Raw genomic sequence first — 14,173 nt, 5'->3', positions numbered from 1 at the left:
GGTCGTCCTTTTTGAAAACGGAAGAAACATTTGCATGTTTTCACAGCGCGGGTACCACCCCATGTGACAGAGATAAGTTGAATATTTTTCACAGGGAAGGCGCTATCTCGGCTGCTGTATTTTTCAGGAGAGATTCTGGGATATTATTAGGCCTACATGCTTTGCTGGGATCAAGACTAAGAAGAACCTCCCCCACTTCAGAGACGGTAAGTTCGAAAGAGCCCAGTTCTTCTCCGACACCACTGGCGGGCAGAGCAGTAAGTGGGGGCGAGGCCGTACTCGCCGGATTAAACACAGAACTAAAAATCTCAATCAGGATGTTAGCTCTGTTCCGACTGTCAGTTACAAGTTTATGTCGATCCTTAAGAAAGTTAGGGGAGGGTCTATCAGAAGTAGATGACTTAATGTAGGACCAGAAGCGCTTGGGATTTTCAGATATGGATGCTTTAAGTTTTTTTGCATGCCTTTTCTTTTTCCGCCTAAATGTTTCCTTTGCAGAGCGTCGTGGCTCGATAACCTTAGCTTCAGACGATGACGAGCGCTTACGTTTAACTTTTTTCTTGCGTCGTCTTTTTTCTTTAACAATAATCCTAGTTCATTATCTATCCAGTGCAGATCATTCACACTTCGTGCTTTGCATTTAGGAATATGATCATCAGCAGCTGCAACAAAGAGATCGTACCAGTTGTCAAGTGAGGTGTCAACATTGTCGGGAACAACGCATGCATGGAGTGTCTCTTTGAGTCCTGACCAGTCAGCGCGCTTAAAGTTGTACACAACGCGTTTTGTTCTCGATTTTTTAGGAACTTTTAGATCCAACTCGAAACTAATTAGTTTGTGGTCTGTACAAATTATGTCGTCAAATCCGTGGATGTGTTGGACTTTAGTAGGAATAGTAGTGAGAATTAAAGCTAGAATGTTTTTGCCCCTGGTCAGAAAGTCGACTAATTGCCACAAGTAGTTGTCTTTCAACAGCTTGGTAAAATAATTGTGGAGACAGTCCCCAGAGTTTGCCGTACCAGTTTGCCAGTCGATTTCCGAGAGGTTAAAATCCCCTTTTACTAGTATTTGATCGAATTTTGCTTTTGAGGCAACTGCTAGAATTTTCCTCCTGGAATCTGGTCGAAGCTCACACACCAGTATTCAGCGTCCGTTTCTAGATCGCTGCGACAAATGCTCGGTAACCAATTTTTTTTTTACGGCTAAAAACACTCCTCCTCCCCTATTTTTCTTATCCCGTCTGTAGATGGTAAAGTCTGAGCTTGAGTGAAGGAGTTCACAGTTCAAATAGTTTGGTTTGAGCCACGATTCCACACAAAACACTAGGTGGTTTCCAATGGATAGTGCTTGGAGCTCGTTCTGCTTTTTGCCAATACTTCTTGAATTCATGTAAAGACACTTGAGAGTAGAGCAGTAGGGTATGTTTTAGTGCTCTGGAGAACTGCTTGGACCAGACTGAGTCGCAATGTCACAACAAAGAAGAAGTAAGCCGGCCGCAAATCTAATTGGTTTAATGAAGTCTCGGCGGCGGCGGCGAATAAAATATGTCGAACATGATCTTACAGAATCATTTGTCTTACAAAATCTCCAAAGATAGGATGAGACTCCGCTTACATGGTTCAAGTTGACATTCGGATGTCCAAATAGCATAAGAAGACGCAGAATTAGTGGAGAAATGGCACAGCTTAGTAAAAGATGTCCATCCGCCATGATAATGTCACACTGGAAAGTCAAACTACTGAGTGGAATAAAAGCTCCACAGTTTTGCGGTAAGGCAGCATAATTTTCCTTTTTCGACAACAGATTCACAGGCACCTTGAAAGTGACTTGCTTTTCGATGCTCAACGTGTTGAGTATTCTGCCAAATTTTCGACCGGCGATGCATTAGGACATATAAAACAAAATATTCCCGTACAGTGATATCAGAGAAATTTTAGAGGAACACTTTGGTCAACCAATACGTGAGACACAAGCATGCGTGGAAGACTTACTTGTAGCCCTAAGTTGGCATGCGGTGACAAGGTTGAATTTATGACCTTCTCCGAGAAGTTAAATGTAGCTAAAAGGATCTTCCAAGGTGCCGTCTAACGAAAAACAGTTGTCTCAACAAATCTAAAACGTATCATCAACCGTCTGCCGAACGATTTTAAAGTGGCAAAATGAGATTTGTGAAGTTTTGAAACACAGGAAGACCGCTCGACTGAAAGATATTGCTGCGTTTGTCAAGAAACAAGTATCTATTAGAAATGACCCAGCCTATGGGATGCAAACATTAATCCTACAAGGGATCATCATCCACCAATCAGCAATTAACGCCACGGAAGTTGGATCTCTGCATGTGCTGTATAAGATCTGTAAGGCGGAATGACAAAATTGCCCTATTGTGAAGCAGTGCGTCATGAAAATACCACAACGTGACGTCAGTCTCAACGGTCCGCAGCATCACTCTCTGAAAGCCACACATTGCAGCATTAGCAGCATGGAGTATGAGCCTTGTATCGTTTTCTTCGTGATTGCATGGTGACAGATCAGATGTACCATCTCTCCTTCCGTTACACACTACAAACCCGCCCTTTGTAGATATCACGTGTCCAAGCTCCATGTTAACTATGCCAAGCCGATCAGTGAGAATGAGAAAAAGTTCCCGCTTATTCTTGTCGACCCTGAGGAAAGCCGCCCAGTTGCCAGGAATTTTGGTATCAGGCTTGACACGCCTTCGTATCCCCTTCCCTCTCTTGCTTCGGGCTGTCGCCTTGAGACTATCTGCGTTGTACTTGTCCCATACGACATCAACCCTTTGGACATTTCTGAGTCTGAGCTGCCCTTATACGTAGGAGCGAAAAACGCCCAGTCTGTATTCCTGGAATGTCCTTGTATGGCCAGATTTGAACATGTTTACAATAGCTGCACCATCTAACAGAGCCTCTACTGATGGTGCTTCTGCTTGCCCTGGGCTGATCTTCTCAAGACATTGAAGCAGGTCTGATTTAGTGTCACTTCTTAGTTTATTAAATTGAATCAAGGCAAGCGGAAAGCTCCGGTTTTCATGACAAAAGTAAGCTTGCAAATCGCCATCATGAACTTGGCAAGAAACAGGCGAGTAAAGAGAGAGCAGTTACTCTTGAGAGATGCATTTTGCATTTCGTCGCTGGATTTTGCTTTAGACAGAGGAGGACTGCTGAATAAAGCTTACTCGTTTCACTTTATTGGATCAAATAATAAAATTGTCTGTTTCTCAAGCCACTAATGCCTCAAACGGGACCTTACCAATCTTCTCGCCCTTTCGATCTCACCGTTTTAGCAACACTTGAGTTTATGATATCACGCGTGTCTAGCACAAGAAGATCCTCGCTTTCCTCCAGGAAAGGATTTCACATTTCTTTAATGGTAGTGCATAAAGCTTTCACTTCCATCTAAAATGTGGCTTGCACTGCACTCATCTACTCGTGGTGACGTGGATCAGGCCCCTCGCTTTGCTTTCTTCATAAACTCCTCTGATGATTTAAATTCATTGATAAGTCGCGAAACTTCAGGACCACAGACCATCCAACGTAATAAGTGGCAGGAGTTTTCGGTCAAGTGGATTGAAGAAATGCACGATTCATTTTTTGCACAAAAAAATATCCCTTTCTGAACCCAGCAGCCACTGATATAATTTCCTTGTCGAGGAATTCCATATCACGAATATGGACTTTAAGCCATCTCGCATAGACTGTAGAGTTAAACGCAAAGAACCATGGGGCAAGGGCTACACAAGCTTCCTTATACAGTTAGAGGTTTCCTTCACGCAATGCCCTCACGAATATCAGAATTCTCAGCTGAAACCTCAGAGTTAGCGACCAGCTAGAAATGCGAACTCGCAGCTTGTCGCTGGTTGTGCCATACATCAAACTGTAGAGGGTCAACTCCTTCAGTAAGACTTTTGCAGTAGCTGCCATATGCCTTGTGCATCAGTATATCTAAAGTACCAGCTGTCGCCTGGTGGGTGTGTCGGGTGCGCGACACATGCGGTATAACTTAACTTGTTAAGTTTTTATCACCTCACACTTTATATATTAAGTCAGTGTGAATTCTTATTTTGTCACTTGAAAATAATGTCTTGGCGACATCGAAACGTTGTGTTTTCTCTTTAATGTTCATCCTTATATGTCACCAGTGTGCTCCAGGAAACTGAAATAACTTAAGGTGAAACATGAATTTCGGCTATGAGCGAGAGCTTCAGCTGATTATTGCGTCGAGCTTGACGTAATGACGTTCGAACTCGTGTCAGGCTCACAGTTTACCAAGTTTACAAAAACGGACATTAAATCTGGTACAATTCCTCTGTGTGAAACAGAAGGTTTATCGGTTCTTGATCTTAGTTACAAACTTTCCCAACACGTCACAAAAAGTCGCCTATGGTTTTGTTTCTCCTTTAAACTAAGCAGAGGTGTGTGCGCGATCCAAAACAATTAATTAAAGAAGGGGCCGAAATGGTACACGAGAATTCAACGAAAAAAACTACTTGGTAACACGGGAATCACAGAATGCCAAACAGATTAGGATGAGCTTCCCTAACCTTGAATGCAACTAGATTTTTTTACCACTTGATCGATATGCCGACTCAACCCTATAAGTTGCAACGGGGCATTTCGTCACAAAAGGCCCTATTAATCTAACCGATCTGCTTAGATATAAAACAAAAGTAGTTATGACCATTTCAATATGCAAACTAACTAATAATAACAAGCAACATTATCTTGATATTAAAATGGCGTAACGATTGTTGATCCCAAAAAATCGAACTCCCCATATTTGTTTAAAAAGGCAAAAGGGAGTCCTTACATCTATCGTCTTGAGGCAAACTATTCCATAGTTTGCTGCTGGTAACGGTAAATGTTCTTCTACCTTCATTTTCTCTATTGTACCTATGCATTTTTATTTGCTTTATTTGTTTTGGTCTATCAATCAGTTTAGTTTAAGGTGTCTCCTTTTCTAAGGGCCTAGCTGTCTCAAATTGGACTCTGCACTAATTCACAGCATCTCTGGGTAGAGATTAAAGTACACCTGTCCTAATAATGGTACGCAAAGTATCTTGGGTGAAAACATTGTTGTTGTTGTTTTTTTGTCCACTAAAGATTATTTTCGAACAATTTGCAATGTGTTTGGAACTGCCTTCTATTTGGTAATGCAATAATTTACAGGGACGTGATTTTGGTCAGATGATCTAAACAAATATTGTGAGCTTTGATTCTGATACACCTCACACATTGTTGCAGTTGATTTCCGCTTTCAATCGAGAAATAAAAAATTTAGTGAGCGCTTGTAAACAATAACAAAAGGTCGCAAAGCCGAATGGGTGAAACTGGGCCTTTAATATACTTAATGCAACCTTAAAAACTTTAAGAAAAGTCAACAATGCTTCGCAGGCCCCTGTTTATGGAAGGACCCGTTTTAAAATGGTAATCCCGTTGATCTGGCAAAAAAGTTCAACCTTGATCTAATCGCAACAGAATTGTGTTTGACAATTAGTTCGCTTAATACCAAAAAAAAATCGTATTAAAACACGAAATATTTTTTACTGACCGGAAAATTACCTGGCTGCAGCTGCAGTTTTCATACTTTTAAAAATGAAAATTTAAAGTCTCAGAAAATGTTTCACTGTTAATTCGGAGCAGCATTAAAGAGCATAAAACATCTAAATAGCCAAGAGAACACAGCAGTACTGGCAATGCATGCACAGAACCTCCAGTCCACGGTAGAGCGGATTCAATGTGGCGGACGATTAAATTTCCTGTTTCGCAGCGCTGCTCAAAGGACGTCACCATTATGTATTACGTCACTGTTATGTATATACCTATTTCAATTAACGTTATCAGAATCCCTAAGGCCACAAGACTACAATGTAATATGAGTAAGTGGCTCGGGCTGGGTTCATCCTTTCAGAAAAATAATCGTAAACGAAAACTAGCAACAAAGGAGTTACACCCAAATTGCAAAAGAATTACAGCTACGTATACTAAGGTTTGATCTGGCCTTGCGTTTTTATAACCAGACAAAGTTAATCGAAAAAGATCTTTAATGCAATGTGTTATAAGGAAAAATTTTCTACAGACCTCAGGAATATCATTAATTATAAATGTTCAGGGCTGTTCTGGTGTAGTCTTAAGCGACACGCGTGTTCACAGGTTCTGGAACTGTACGTAAATGCGAAGCGCGGTGACTTTTGCGTCAACTTTATTCATCGATTGTGGGACCGCGGACCACGATGCAAGAAGCATATGCCTTCAGGTCCCATATTGTTAAATCAGGCCTTACGTTGTCTACATTCATTTTGATGCAACGCTCCAACTGCGAACGTAGACAGTGCAAGTTGAGTAAAATGCGAATTGCTCAGGTGGATTTTAATCTCCCTTAAGAAAACACCATTAGGAGAGTAGAAAACCTTCACTCCCCCATCCCCTCACTCAATGTTGCTTTGAAGGTGGGACGACTACCCAATTTTTTTTTAAGCAGTGAAACAACACTAATGTGAGGAAGGGAGCCTGAGTCGTTGACGTATGACTAGTATAGTGGTGGAATTTGTAGGTTGTCAGAAATTGTAGCTTCGAATGTACGCGCCTCCACACCGTTTGAGTGCTTTAGTATGACGGACAAAAAATTTGATTTTGAATTCGTTCAATTTAAACCAGAGTCGAGAAAAGCCAACAACCAAATGCTCCTTGCCTGCCCGTTTTATCCCACCATCGACTCAAAATTCAATTTGACATGACATAGATTCATGCCAAAAAAATTTCCACAATGTAAATGATAGAAGGAAGAAGAAACGTTTGCATGTCAAAATCGTTATCTGTCAGCTTTTTTATTTACATTACTTTTACCACCTTATTTTATATCTTCGTGGTATATTTCTCGTCATAGGAGCTACATAAATTTCATTGTCTTAGTGACTGAAGCAGGCTTTTGGTATAATAGTTGCATTTGTTTTTCTAGGGTATTCACGAGTAAAACTAAAAGGAAGAGAGATCCTTTATTAAACCGTCGAGTTACCTGAAGATTCGTCGCTGTCGTCCGAATCCATATCACCTAAGTAAGGAAAAAAAAAAACAAAAAAAAGGTTAGCTATTCATTTACATTAGTTTTACTATCAGTGATATTTTATAGTTTCGTGGTTTATTTCTCGGCACAAGAACTATATAAATTCATGACCTTAGTAACTGTAACTGTAGACCACGACAGGCTAATGACATTCATATGCATTAAATTACGATAACCTATGGCATGAACTACGTAACGCTTTCTTCTACAGATAAATGAAATTCCTCCACATACAGCTGTTTTAATTTAAGTTTTCGGATTAAAGACTCCAGCTTACGGGACAAGACCGCAGAAATATGAGTAATTGATTATAAATGAACCAACCTTAGCCCCCCACCGCCCACCCTCGGCCCAATCGTCAAAGAAATTACTTTACATGGGCAAAACTGGACTGTGTTCGGGTACGGTACCGTAATAGTATGCCAAGAGAAGAAAAACAACCCTGCGCTGTGTTTAAGATTATCGTAAAATCATATTTCCAATAAAAAATAGCCTTTAGGAATTCGTAACTGTCGATGCAACGAACAAAAAAATGTTCTTCTTATGGAGTGATACTGAGCTTATAACCTCTACAATTAATTACCCCATGGCCAAGATTGCGGGTAACTGACGAGAGCCATACTTGAAGGATCAAATCTATGGTAAGACTCCATAAAAATAAATCTCTGACAGACAATAGACAGGGCCAAAATACTCAACTTTAGGAAAGCAATTTCGGAAAGGAAGCCACTCAACTGGCCATGGAACTTATTCAGACCTGACTATCTTGCAATATAATTGAGCGGGGGAAGTTTAATAAGAAATAAAATAAGACCCGAAAATTAGTCCAAAACTTAAAACAAATAATTGATCTTCCTACATACGAGATTACAGAATTGCCGACAAGTCAAGCACAAGACTCTTTTCTCAGGGGGCAAAAAAACCCACAAGGGCTCGGGGGAGTACAGCCTCCGTACAGAAGCTACTTCACAGAAATGAGAAAGGACTGTGAGAAAGTCTTCGTAGATTAGAGTAAAAAAACAAAAGTTTAAATGGGATACGTAACAGTTGACATAAGGAGCTATTGTGGATATAATGGCCAAAACACGCGCATGGGAGTCGTGAAGGCAAATCAACGTCATGTTTACAACAGCCATTGCGATATGAAACATAGAAACGGGCAAGGGGTCAATACGTATTCGTACAAGAAAAGGTCTATCTGGACATTTCCCATGAAGTAGTCATGATTACGTGGCCCCGACACCACTTTCTCTGTGCACCAGCGGCAAACAAGCTTCGTTTGGGCAAATTAACTTTAGCCGACCTGTAAAAAAAAATTTGCTCATACGCCGATGCAAACAACTCCGTTTTCAAAACTTCGGATATATGCGATAGGCTCATATTTTTAGTTGCCTTCTGATTTTTGCTGTGAAAAAATTGGAGAAAAGCAGAGCGATCCTACATGTTCAAACTTTTTACTTTACATATTGTGCATTTGTTTTAGTTTTGTCAAAAAATATGGCGAAAATGGGACACTTTAAGGATTGAGTGCTCCCTAAATTCGTGTAAAACTAAATGATGCCCTAACCCCTTTTTGGTATGTCTGTTCCATGGTTCAAAGTAATGTAATGCCCTCATTATGAAGGGCTAGTATGCCACGCGCATTGTTAGCATGTCACAGGTGTCTTAATACCACAGTACAGCAGACAATACGCATTGGTAAGTTCCTGTTTCACTTCCACAATGATGTAGGAAAATACTAGAGCACGTAATGTGAGAACACCTTCAGAACGTTTTCAGGCTCAAATTGCCAAAAAAAAAAAAAAAAAGAAAGAAAGATCAGCCTCAGCACCAAAATTAGACGCCCTTAAAGAAAAGGGATACAGTAACGCTTACAAGTATACGTTTACTTTGCTGTAGACTAGAAGTCCCTTTAGGCAGCCAAGTCCTTTCCTTTCTCAACATCGTTTACAAAGTTAACGTTTTTGGCCCTGTCAACAGTCTGATATTTATTTCTCTCAGAATCATCGAGTTTGGATTCGAGTTTGAGTTCGAGTTGGACTTCGAGTTGGACTTCGAGTTAGACTTCGAGTTGGAATCGGAGTTAGAGTACTATAAAAATATAAAAAAACAAAATACTTCGAGTTGAAGTTCGAGTCGGACTTCGAGTTAGACTTCGAATTGGAATCAGTGTTGGAGTACTATAAAAATATCAAAAGCAAAATGCTTCGTTATTTTTGGACTACTATAAAAATACAAAAAGTACCTTCGTTATTTTTGAGAGCGCGCTCTCGAAGGACTCCCATGTGAAATTGGACCTCCTGCCTCCCCCCCCCCCCCCTCTTTTTTTTCGCAAAATGTAGATTCTTAACATGGTCTGTAATTATAATAATGAAAAAATGGTGTACGACAAAAGAAAACAGTGAAAGTGAAAGTGGCGTGACGATTGTCTGGTTACAGTGCAACCTCGATTTTACGATATGGCAACGGGACAGCAAAATCATATCGTTAAATCGGGATATCGTTTTAAACGAACTCCCGATTTATAAATAACTTTTGCCGGGACACAGAATGTTGATCGTTAAATCGGGAATATCGTTAGCTCAACAATCGTAAAATCGGGGTTCCAATGTACCTTGTGACACATTTATCGGGTTACATTATCAGTTCATAAATTTTCCTGGACCGATACGGAGAGTCAATAACGCACGGTAACAATGTTCTGATCTGAGGTCTTATTAGTTATGGAAAGGTAGGTTTAATGTACTTCCCTAAGACTTGAAGTTGAAACATTAATTTTGAAATGAAGAGAAGCGCTGAAACCTGATGCTTCTGTTTTCAGCGAGGATAAAATATAGAGATATCTTCATCACCGGGGAAAAATGATACACGTGGTGATACAATGTAAGTGTTGTCTTATACTAGTATTCTTTTTATCATCGATCTAAACAGTATTTTGCGAGATACCGAAAAAAACAAATAACGTTTAGTGATTGTATTTATCTGTCCGTAGCTTTATTTGCTTGGACGGCCGAGCAGCTTAGTATTTAAACTAGGTCAGATTTTAATTTATCCAAAGATATAGCCTGGCGGTAAGATGTATTAAGGTTACCGGATACCTTCGAGAGTCGGTTTTTTTTTTTTGTTTTTTTTGTTTTGTTTTGTTTTTGTTTTTTTTGCCAAAAAAATTTTGAGGCCAAATTGAACATTTGCTAGTCTCGGTTCATTTAAAAAAAAAAAAAAAAAAAAAAAGATTACAAATCTTGAGGCGTGCGCAAATTATCAACAAGAAAGTTTTTTCAAATGAAATTCTATCACCCGCCGGAGTGCTATAAGCCAATTAAAATGTGTCAGCGTCAGAGCTTCCTGTGATGTTTTCCGCGGTAAACATTCGGAGTCGTTCATTTCATGTCACCTCTCTTCCTTTTATTTACGTTTGCAACTTGTGATCTATTCACACCAAGTTTGCGCTTGTGTCCGTTTTGCGTATCGTGTATGACGAAAGACAAGAAAGACAATAGTCCGTGGTTGAAAACTAAGAAAACTGGTCTTAAGAAAAAAAAGAAGAAAGTTTCCGATAAAGGAAGGCGAAAAACTCTTGCTGAAACCGCATAACCGCGTAGCGCATAGGTACAATAATCGATATATCGAGTTCTTTGAGGCTTTTTCCCTCTTTACATATTGCGCTCAACGCTGGCCTCCAGGTTGCGCGTGAAAATATCTCCATCAAACTTGTAATGCAATTCATGACCATTCATCTTCAACTTCATCTAAGAGCCGTTGTCTGAGAAAACCGGGCAGACGTCACGAATGGGGTCGGCCGATTTCCTTTATTTTTTAGCTGTATTATAGTTTTGGTCAGTGATTTGGTCAGTGATGTTGAAAGGCAATATTTTTGTTTTTCAAACACCTTATAGTTTTCAAGATCCAACCAAACTCCCCATTCCAAAAAAAAAGAAAGAAAGAAAGAAAGAAAAGAAAAGAAAAGAAAACAAGATCGGCCGTTACGGACGGGATATCCGGTAAATTTTTAATGCTTAAGTTCGGTAACGCGTTTAGTCTGAAATGTCAGCCGTCTCCTCCCGCTAACCCACAGGGGTTAGGTTAACCCCTGTGGGTTAGCGGAAGGAGACGGCTGACATTTCAGACTATAACGCGCTGACAAATTACTCAGAATCTCTTTTTTGGATAGTTTTTCTTTTATTCTAAGTCTTCTCAAACTTTCTTGATACGTTGTCCGTAGCTTTATTTGCTTAGACGGCCGAGTGGCGTAGTGTTAAACTAGGTCAGATTTTTAATTTCCCCAAAGATATAGCCTTGCGTTTAGTTGTATTAACCACTACACCACCGCACCGTCTTTTGGGCCCGTCTCACAATGCACTACGTTTTTTGAGCTCGTCACGCAATGGGCTCCCTCCCCGTGCGACTACTTAAATACCAAAATATTTGGCAGTTTGTAAGACGTTGTCCGTAGCAAAGAATCCCGTTTATATTTTGTCGTCCTGTTCTCATTTGAAAGCCGAATTCTTGTGATACAAAGGATAGTGTACATGTGTGTCTGCTACAGCCGGCTCTCTAAGACAAAATCGAGTAGAAACATTTTAAGTGTTTTGACAGCCTCCCTCTTAGACATTTATGGCGACATTTGATTAACGTTATGGAAGTGTGTAGACCGAAAATGTTTGGCACGATTTCTCTCCTCCACTCCTCATTACTTCAGAGTTTTTGCTTTGGTCGACAGCACCATCACAATCAAGCTGTGGCCGGTAAAGGGTTTGTTCACTCTCTAAACAGCCTTGGATCTAATTAAATTTCAGCTACAAATAACTTCATTTATTGAAGAGCCGTTGTCAGAGACCCGGGGGGCCCCGGGGACTGAGAAAACCGGGCAGACGTCAAGGATCGGGTTGGACGGTTTCCTTCATTTTCAAGCTGTTTTCTACTTTCAGTCAGTGATGTTGAAAGGCAATATTTTTATATTCAAACACCTTATAGTTTTCGAGATCCAACCACCCCCGAAAAACATCGGCCGTAACGGACGAGAAATTCGGTAAAATTCAAATACTTAACTTCAGTAACGCGTTGACAAATTACTCTCCACCCAATTCTACCAAGTTCCAGAATCTCTTTTTTGGATAGTTATTCTCTGATTCTAAGTCATCTCAAACTTTCTCGATACGATGTCCGTAGTTTTATTTGCTTAGACGGCCGAGTGGCTTAGTATTAAACTAGGTCGTATTGTTTAAAAATTACAACAAAAGATATAGCCTGGCGGTTAGTTGTAAACTACTACACCAACGCGCCATATTTTCGGCCCGTCACGCAATGCGTTCCCTCCCCGTGAAAATATTTTGGCAGTTTGTAAGACTACATGTACAGGCAAATATACCAAGCAAACAATCCCGTTAATTTTTTGTCGTCCTGTTCTCAGGTGAAAGCCGAATTCTTGTCATACAAAGGACAGTGTGTGTCTGCAACAGCCGGCTCTCTAAGACAAAATCGAGTAGGAACTTTTAAGTGTTAACAGGGTCGTACATAGCGCGGGGGCAGAGGGGGCAGCTGCCCCCGCCAGGAAAACTCAATTTGTTTCTAACATCACTCTGATCACAAGAAAATCGACTAATTGAATGAAAAAATATTCCTTCAATGTGAATTCCAAATAATTATTTTGGAAAATCCTTTGAGGTAAAACCATTACCGGTTTTCTTATGAAAATAATGATTTTGTCAGTTTGGGCTGGCTGCCTATGGTTTAGAATTTGGTGTGTAAATAAAGACTGACAAGCCTACGCCACTTTCTGGCGCGTGTTTTAGCCTTTTTAAATCTAGCTTATACAGGTATTTTTTTTTTCAGAGATAAATTGGTTTTAAAAGCCTGCGCTGCTCGCAAGTATTTGTAGCGGGTTTGGATTTAACCATCATATGTTCATCATCCGACAGGTCATTCGCGCCTAATGATTTTTTAGTTTCCTCTTTTGAATTCTCTTCGTTTTGAATATGACCTCTTATTCCGTGTCTTCAACGACGGTGTTCTTATGCCACACAGGGCATTTCAGCTGGGTTTGGCTTGGCTCTTTTAAGTGCTTGATAGTTTTAACTGCCTTTCTTGTTGAGATTTGGCAATATTAGGACAGAAATTAATCATTGCTTCTATCATGCAATGAGTTTCATTCTGGAATTGTTGCAATGCCGGGACCAGCTAGTGTTTGTCACAAGAAGTTGTGTTTCCTGGCACGGCTATTTGGTGTTTTGGTTCTCTAGTAATCGCTGTAGCGTATTATAGAGCTATGCAACGTGTCACAGTAACACTGAAAAGGCTTGAATTGTATTTAAATAACGACTGTGTTTTTGCAAATGCTTCGTTCTGCTGATATAGTGCGTTTGAATTGTGGAAGCTCAGTGATTTTCTCCCTTTGTTTACAGCAGTGCATCGACTGTTTTAAAATGAGAGACAATATTTGCTTCAAGCTAAACAAGACGTTAACTCCATAAAAAGTCATGACAATTTAAAACAAAAAGCATCGGTGTTTTTTTTTCTCTAAACGTCGTAGAGGCAACTTTTCTGTGTAGGAGTGAAAACAAAATTAATGTCCAACTAGAAACCCTGTCTGCATATGGTAGACCCCTGTGAAGGGTGTGCGGAGTTTGCCCCCACAGACAAAATATCCTAGTTACGGCCCTGGTGTATTGACAGCCTCTTCCTTAGGCATTTATGGCGACATTTAACGTTATGTAAGTGTGTAGACTGAAAATGTTTGGCATGATTTCTCTCCTCCACCCCTCATTACTTCAGAGTTTTTGCTTTTGTCGACAGCACCATCAGTGTCAAGCTGTGGCCGGTAAAGGGTTTGTTCACTGTCTAAACAGCTTTGGATCTAATTTAATTTCAGCTACAAACCTGGATAAACACTTCACCTATTCTACTTAAAATGGAGCAGCTTTTAGTTTAATTTTATTAATACACATTACCTTTTTTTTTCCATTTCCATTCTGAAAAGAAGAAATAAGAAAGTCAACAAAATTCAAGCATCGCGTTTTCATCAGTTAATTAACAACAACAACAACAACACGTGCTACAACAATTTATTCGGTTTCCCCACATGAGTACATGGTATAAC

This window comes from Pavona decussata, unplaced genomic scaffold (genome assembly GCF_977016875.1).
Source record: "Pavona decussata unplaced genomic scaffold, jaPavDecu1.1 SCAFFOLD_91, whole genome shotgun sequence".
NCBI lineage: Eukaryota > Metazoa > Cnidaria > Anthozoa > Scleractinia > Agariciidae > Pavona > Pavona decussata.
The sequence above is the reverse complement of the archived record's forward strand: the minus strand, read 5'-3'. Positions refer to the sequence as shown.